Below are 8,141 nucleotides of genomic sequence, written 5' to 3'. Positions count from 1 at the left end.
TAAGTTCAAGTTAACCAAATTGCATCATTTCGCATATCATTCGATTCGGCTGATCACCTGGAACACAATGATACCATTTTTAAGCTCTAGCGTCATTATGTGCCAAGTTATTGGCAAAAACGTCATTTGACCTCAGTTGACCTTATTTGACCTGACCCATGGATAAGTACACCAAACAAAGAAGCACCAAGTGACCTGCTGTTAAGTACTGTGGTTTCAAAGCACTAAAATGATAGAACGAAGCGGATATCTCCAGTATTTTCCGAATTTAGTATTTTCCCATAGGCTTAACATTACGACGTAATGACCTCTAACTGACCTCAGGTCAGTGACCTCAAAAAACCCGAACTATATGTTATACAACTCGGTGAACTTAGCACATCCTGAAAGTTTGAAGGAAATCAGTGAAAAACTGTGAGTTGGACAGGTGCAAAAAGAAAATTGAAATTTGACCATGACCTTGTACCGGTTTTTCTGACCTGGTGACCTGATCCAAGGTCACCCGGACCTGAAATTTTCAGGTCACATGTAAAAAGGTTGCCCCATAGGCTGTGCCAAATTTGGCGGCGCTGCGCGCCGCCGTTTTTACGCTATCTTCGAAAAACCTTAGGGAGGGGGTCGCATCGACCCCCCCCTGCCAGGGCGAGGGTTAAACAGGCTATATCTCGGATGAAAATTATTCATGCATGTCAGTTATCGAATAGCCAAACTCATCATAGATATTTCAAAAGAGGCTCTGGAAAGATACAGCGATATATTCATACCTTCCAATTGTACTCGACGTCTTTGTCGAAGTCGATTTTGTAGATGTCGACGCTCGATGTTGAATTTGAAGATCCGTTCAAATTCATCGAATTGAAAGATCCGTTCGTCTTACGTATATTTTCACTTCTACACTTGACACTTGTCAATGAGCATCATAACCCTCGCCCTGGCAGGGGGGTCGATGCGACCCCCCCCCTAAGGTTTTTCGAAGATAGCGTAAAAACGGCGGCGCGCAGCGCCGCCAAATTTGGTACAGCCTATAGGGCAACCTTTTTACATATGACCTAAAAATTTCAGGCCCGGGTGATCTTGGGTCAGGTCACCAGGTCAGAAAAACCGGTACAAGGTCATGGTCAAATTTCAATTTTCTTTTTGCACCTGTCCAACTCACAGTTTTGGACTGATTTCTTTCAAACTTTCAGGATGTGCTAAGTTCACCGAGTTGTATAACATATGGTTCGGGTTTTCTGAGGTCACTGACCTGAGGTCAGTTAGAGGTCATTACGTCGTAATGTTAAGCCGATGGGAAAATACTAAATTCGGAAAATACTTGAGATATCCGCTTCGTTCTATCACTTTTGTGCTTTAAAACCACAGTACTTAACAGCAGGTCACTTGGTGCTTCTTTGTTTGGTGTACTTATACATGGGTCAGGTCAAATGAGGTCAACTGAGGCCAAATGACGTTTTTGCCAATAACTTGGCACATAATGACGCTAGAGCTTAAAAATGGTATCATTTGTTCCAGGTGATCAGCCGAATCGAATGATATGCGATATGATGCAATTTGGTTAACTTGAACTTAATTTATTAGTTTACTTAAAATTTAAGAAAAACTTTAAGTACACTTAAGCAAGCTAAAAAGTATGTCATTCGACGCGCCTTGACGTGCTGAGTTCACTGGTGCTTTTCTTTTTGCTCTATCTTAATTAGATCAAAAGTTATAAGCGAAAACCTTTTCACACGTTTTTAGCAAAATTTTTACATTTATACCCCCCAAAACCCCCCTAAATATTGACCTAGAGCAACCAAATTTGCACAGGGGCGAGAACTCCAGGGGGGCCACCTACCTACCAAATTTGGTGTTTCTAGGTTCCATAGGAGCCAATCGCGGGGGGGGGATCGCATCGACCCCCCCCCTGCCAGGCCGTGTTATGAAAAATGTCCTGCCAGGGCGAGGGATAATGTCAGGCAATGCAATTTGGGAAGACCTCCAAACAACAGCGATAAATTTTCATGCAGACTTGTAGTAATCTTTCGCAATATTCAGCCGAAATCAGTAACTTTTTCACTTCAATCTGATCATACTTAGTCAAAGTATAAGCTGAAGACGTTGTGTGGGCTGTAATGAAGATGCGTGTGTCTTTGACAAATTATATATTATAGTGATAAGTGAGGTTCAACAAGTTGAAGCCACTGCGAAGCATCAGCATTGCCGTAATATCATAATGTCGTCTATACAAAAACCACTGTTTCGGTAGCAGTGAATGAGAGGAAAAAATTATTTGAATCAATCTTGATTCCTCTCAGCGGGTAGAAAATAATTAAATCCCCTCAGCTTCTTTTCGTCGTTAGTGCCGCCCGGCACCAACCGACGATACTCCGCAAAACATAGCCACGTGACTTCTGCACACGCTACAAATAGTACGAGGCCAACTCTCTTCACAACGTGTTAGGGAGGTGTGGCACGGAGCTCCCGGCTGGTTGGGCCTAGGTCGCTGACGTCAGCGACCAGTCGTCCAATCAGCGACGCCGTTGAGCAAAACACTGCCATGTGACTTTTGCACACGCTACAAATAGTACGAGGCCGACTCTCCTCACAACGTGTTAGGGAGGTGTGGCACGGAGCCCCCGGCTTGTTGGGTCTAGGTCGCTGACGTCAGCGACCAGTCGTCCAATCAGCGACGCCGCTGAGGTAAACACTGCCATGTGACTTTTGCACACGCTACAAATAGTACGAGACCAGCTCTCTTCACGACGTGTTAGGGAGGTGCGGCACTGAGAGCTCGGCTATCGTTGGGCCCAGATCACTGACGTCAGTGGCCAGCTGTCCAATCAGCGACGCATCAGGGCCAAACATTGCCACGTGGTTTTTGCACACGCTACAAATAGTACGCGGCTGGAGCAGGGTAACGGGGCAGGCCAGGTGGGGCCGTCTGCCAGGCTGGGTCAAGGTTGTTGGCCTCAGGCTGTTATTCACCGGGAGGTGTTTGAATGGAAGTGGTTGAGGGAGACAGCTAACTGGCACATCTAGGTTAAATCATATTTATTGAACCCTGCTAGCTGTTACTGGTGGAGTGGAGGGATGGTTCGCTGTCTGTCAGTTTTCTGCTCTACATAAAAACGACTTGAGCTAGCATTGTTGCTATGATAGCCGTTTTCACGACGGGCTATCCGGCGAATGCACCTGATTTGACCAAATCTGCACCTAATTTCTTTTACAGTAAATATCTTCATTTTATGAAATTATTTCAGTGTTTTAATCGATGATGCTCTCTGACAATACGACAAAGCAGGCATATAAGCAATTAGTGCAACCCTAGCTGATAGCTGGGGCATTCCACGATAGATCGTACCAGGCCCGTCACCCTCATCTCTCAGATTTTAATGAAAATCGGTCCTAGGGGTAATCATAGGCGCCAAAGACGCCTGGCAAAATATCAGACTTCTCAGATCAAAACTTTTTGAGTTATATTGCATTACATTTTTTTAACTTCGGTTTGTAACGATGAGTTTGATGGCCTATAACTAAAGAACGGGTTATGCAACCAACAAACGGGAAACAACACTAAGCTTGCGATGAACCAAAAATTGATATTACTTTTTAAAAATTCTAAAGAAAAATTTTGATTGTTGAACAAAAACCTTAATCTTTTTTCATTTGCCTCTAATGACTTTTGGGACCAAAGTTTTTCACATTTTTATTTTTTCAAAATAAACTTCATGTCATTGCAAATCGACATGCAAAAAATTAGAAAGGTGTTCTTTCTATAAGTTCTTCATTTTCCCGAAAACAAAATGGGTTTCGGAGGGGGTGATACGACCCCAGCACGCCGTTTTGCTTCTAATAGAGGTAGAGCCTCGCGGAAAAAACGAACGTGTGTGCCGTTACAAGTCGCAGCGATTGGTACCCAATTTTAAGGTCTCAGGTTAACCGGTAGCGTCTGAGGTCAGGTCAAGTGGGAGAAGTTACGGGTTCGGTTTTTAGTAAATAACTTCGCAAAAAATTGCCGCAGAGCCGCGATTTTGGCATCATTGTGTTCGCCTAGCTCAGGTGCGTCGAATGGTATACTTTTTGTTAGGGTGAGGTCAACTTAAGTAGTTGACCTCGGGTCAAGGTCAGGTCAGAGCCCCTCAGGTCACGAAGCTGGGCAAAGGGTATCATATGGCATATCATTCGATTCGGAAGGTCTTCCCGAGTCCATTGGTGGCTTTCCCGACTCTCTAGCTCAATTTGATCGGGAGTTATTGACGAAAAACTCGTACGACCCTAGTGACGTCATAAATGACGTCACGCAGGGTTAACAATGCAAAAGTGAAGCATTGGACTTTGCAAGGAGTGCATGAAATCACGATACCATGTACGTGAGATAGTTTTAGATCATTATCGGCGCCAAAATAACAGATTTTATATTTCCCCATTGACTTATAACAGTGATGTCACGTGACTCATGTGACCTTCAAAAATTCCCAGATATATCAGTTGTGAGACCTCTGGAGGACACCATGTATGCGCCCTGTAACTTTTATCTCGGACAGCTATGGTCATTGGCGTCCAAAACAATGTCAGAACCAAACAGCCTTTTTCACTCTCGCGCTTATAGGAAAGAGGGTTGGATGAACCCTCTTTTCATTTTTTCAGATGAATAAGACTTCAATTGAGAATTTCAGTAACCCGTGATGTCACTAGGCAGCTTTACCACGCCATTTGTAAGCTCCCGTCCCAAAATCACTATTCGAAACCGTTATCGTGACGTAAAATAAATACATTTATAGAAAGAACACCTTCCTAATTTTTTGCACACTTCTTAACAATGAGCTAAATATTTTTTTAAAGAAATAAAAATTCAAAAAAATTTGGTCCCACAGTCCAAGAAATACAAATGAAAGAAAACTCGATATGTCATATATCAAAAATAGCGTATTTTTCGAAATTTCAAAAATACATATTAATCTCTGTTTCATTGCAAGTTCAATGTTATCTAACATTTGGCATTTGAATAATCCGTCTTAGAGTTACAGCCCGCCAAACTTAGCGCTGCAAAGCAAGATCCAAAAAATGTTATACGCCAAAACTAAAAAAATACATATCTGATAAGCCTGAAATTGTTACAGGTAGATTCAGAGCCCCTGATTACCCCTAAGACCAATTTTCGTCAAATTCCGAGAGATGAGGGTGTCAAATTGGAAAAAAGTGGTACGATCTATCGTGGAATGCCCCAGCTGCTAAGAGACACACTGAACCTGATTTGACCAAATCTGCACCTAATCTGTACCAGATGTGCACCAAATGTGTACCAGATGGCCGTCGTGAAAACGGCTATTCTGAGACCATCTGACACATAAGCCGTTTTCACGACGGGTTGTCTGGCGAGTTCACTAAACTTGACCAAATCTGCACTAAATCTCTTTTACATCAAACATCTTCAAATCCCCAGTATAACGCCTTTTGGGGCGACTAACGGAGCGAGCGAGAGGGTGGGCCTTGCACGTGCGAAATTGCGAGGGGGTACCTCCAACTGACTTGTGCACGGCACCCTACTAACCGGTCTCTAGCGACGTGCCAAATTTGGGCACAATCGGCCCAGCCGTTCTCGAGATCTGGAAGCGGCACCCTGCACGTGCGCACGTGCAAAATGGGTCCCAACTGACTTGTGCACGGCACCCTACTAACCGGTCCCTAACTGTGTACCAAATTTGGGCGCAATCGGTCGAGCCGTTCTCGAGATCTGGAAACGACCCATGCACGTGCGCACGTGCAGCAGCACCCCAACTCTGGCACATGGATATGCAGTGCCTAGTGGGTGCCTACCTACATGCCAACTTTCAGCGCAATCGGCCAAGTAGTTACCGAGATATTGCAACAATTACAAAACGAACACCTCTTCGTTTTGCACGTGGCACGTGCATAAGGGGTCACCCACATGCATCAGGAATAGTCCAATACTTGGTAGAAGGAATGAAGCTACCCTACAAAAATTACCGCATGTAAATCGGTCAAGTGGTTGCTGAGATATAAGCGTTGCAGAATCGTGACCACGGCCGGCCGGCCGGCCGGCCGGCCGCTCATACTCAGAAATTTCCGTTATTCCGTAAATTTCCGTTATTTCCGGGGTTTCTTTTGCGAGGCTTATATCTCAGCAACCACTTGACCGATTTAGATGCGGTAATTTTTGTAGGGTAGCTTCATTCGTTCTACCAAGTATTGGACTATTCCCGATGCATGTGGGTGACCCCTTATGCACGTGCCACGTGCAAAACGAAGAGGTGTCAGTTTTGTAATTGTTGCAATATCTCGGTAACTACTTGGCCGATTGCGCTGAAAGTTGGCATGTAGGTAGGTACCCACTAGGCACTGCATATCCATGTGCCAGAGTTGGGGTGCTGCTGCACGTGCGCACGTGCAGGGGTCTTTTCCAGATCTCGAGAACGGCTCGACTGATTGCGCTCAAATTTGGTACACAGTTAGGGACCGGTTAGTAGGGTGCCGTGCACAAGTCAGTTGGGACCCATTTTGCACGTGCGCACGTGCAGGGTGCCGCTTCCAGATCTCGAGAACGGCTGGGCCGATTGTGCCCAAATTTGGCACATCGCTAGAGACCGGTTAGTAGGGTGCCGTGCACAAGTCAGTTGGAGGTACCCCCTCGCAATTTCGCACGTGCAAGGCCCACCCTTTCGCTCGCTCCGTTAGTCGCCCCATAAGGCGTTATACTGGTTACGGAGCGAGCGAAGCGAGCGTAGTCTTTCCTTAGATTAACGGAAATTTCTGAGTATGAGCGGCCGGCCGGCCGGCCGGCCGGCCGTGCGGACGCTTTTGCGAGGCTTATATCTCAGCAACCACTTAACCGATTTACGCGCGGTAATTTTTGTACGGTAGCTTCATTCCTTCTACCAAGTATTGGACTATTCCCGATGCATGTGGGTGACCCCTTATGCACGTGCCACGTGCAAAACGAAGAGGTGTCCGTTTTGTAATTGTTGCAATATCTCGGTAACTACTTGGCCGATTGTGCTGAAAGTTGGCATATAGGTAGGCACCCACTAGGCACTGCATATCCATGTGCCAGAGTTGGGGTGCTGCTGCACGTGCGCACGTGCAGGGGTCGTTTCCAGATCTCGAGAACGGCTGGACCGATTGCGCTCAAATTTGGTACACGGTTAGGGACCAGTTAGTAGCGTGCCGTGCACAAGTCAGTTGGGACCCATATTGCACGTGCGCACGTGCAGGGTGCCGCTTCCAGATCTCGAGAACGGCTGGGCCGATTGTGCTCAAATTTGGCATATTGCTAGAGACCGGTTAGTAGGGTGCCGTGCTCAATTCAGTTGGAGGTACCCCCTCGAAATTTCGCACGTGCAAGGCCCATCCTCTCGCTCGCTCCGTTAGTCGCCCCAAAAGGCGTTATACTGGTAATGTCTGATATAAGATGATAAAAATTTTACTTGGTGTAAGTACCAACTGCGGTACAGCTGAAACGCCGAGAATATTTCCTAGAATTGGAATTGGAACGTCTCTCCCCGCTCAATGAGCGAGCGACCCGTGCTCCGCCCCGTGACCTCACTCGATTTAAGTGAAGTTTTCCTATTATAAAAGGCACATACCTACACCGGCTCCTGCAACGCGAAAATGTGTTTTCAACTGTAATTGTCCCATCATCAAGACTCATTCTACTTAGATATTTCTAAATCTATCCGACATTATTTCTCCTGAAGCGAATGACAGATAGTTCTTCACCCTAGTCACCACGTTCACCGTAATGAAGCCACTATATAATTTTCGGAAACTTTCACCGTTGTAGAAGAGATGAGCATCTTGTGTTTGCTTATGAGAACCTCGTACGAATACGTGGCTTAGCTCTGTCCAGAAGAACAACGCAACAGTGTCCGAATGTTTTTTTTTAACCATAATGTAAATAACCCTAATTTTTAGACGTTTTCTGTCCCTGAACCATTAATCAGGGAAATTACTGATGTGAGTACATACCAACTGCGGCACAGCTGAAACGCCGAGAATATTTTCACTGAACGGGATTTGGCCCGTCCCTCCCCGCTCAATCAGCGAGCGACCCGTGCTCCGCCCCGTGACCTCACTCGATTTCTTCGGGTCAGGGAGGGGGCCAGTGGAGGGGGGGGGGGGCACGGACGGCGCCAGAGCAGCCC

This window comes from Amphibalanus amphitrite, unplaced genomic scaffold (assembly GCF_019059575.1).
Source record: "Amphibalanus amphitrite isolate SeventyFive unplaced genomic scaffold, NRLGWU_Aamphi_draft 000828F_arrow, whole genome shotgun sequence".
NCBI lineage: Eukaryota > Metazoa > Arthropoda > Thecostraca > Balanomorpha > Balanidae > Amphibalanus > Amphibalanus amphitrite.
This window is presented reverse-complemented; position numbering follows the sequence as displayed.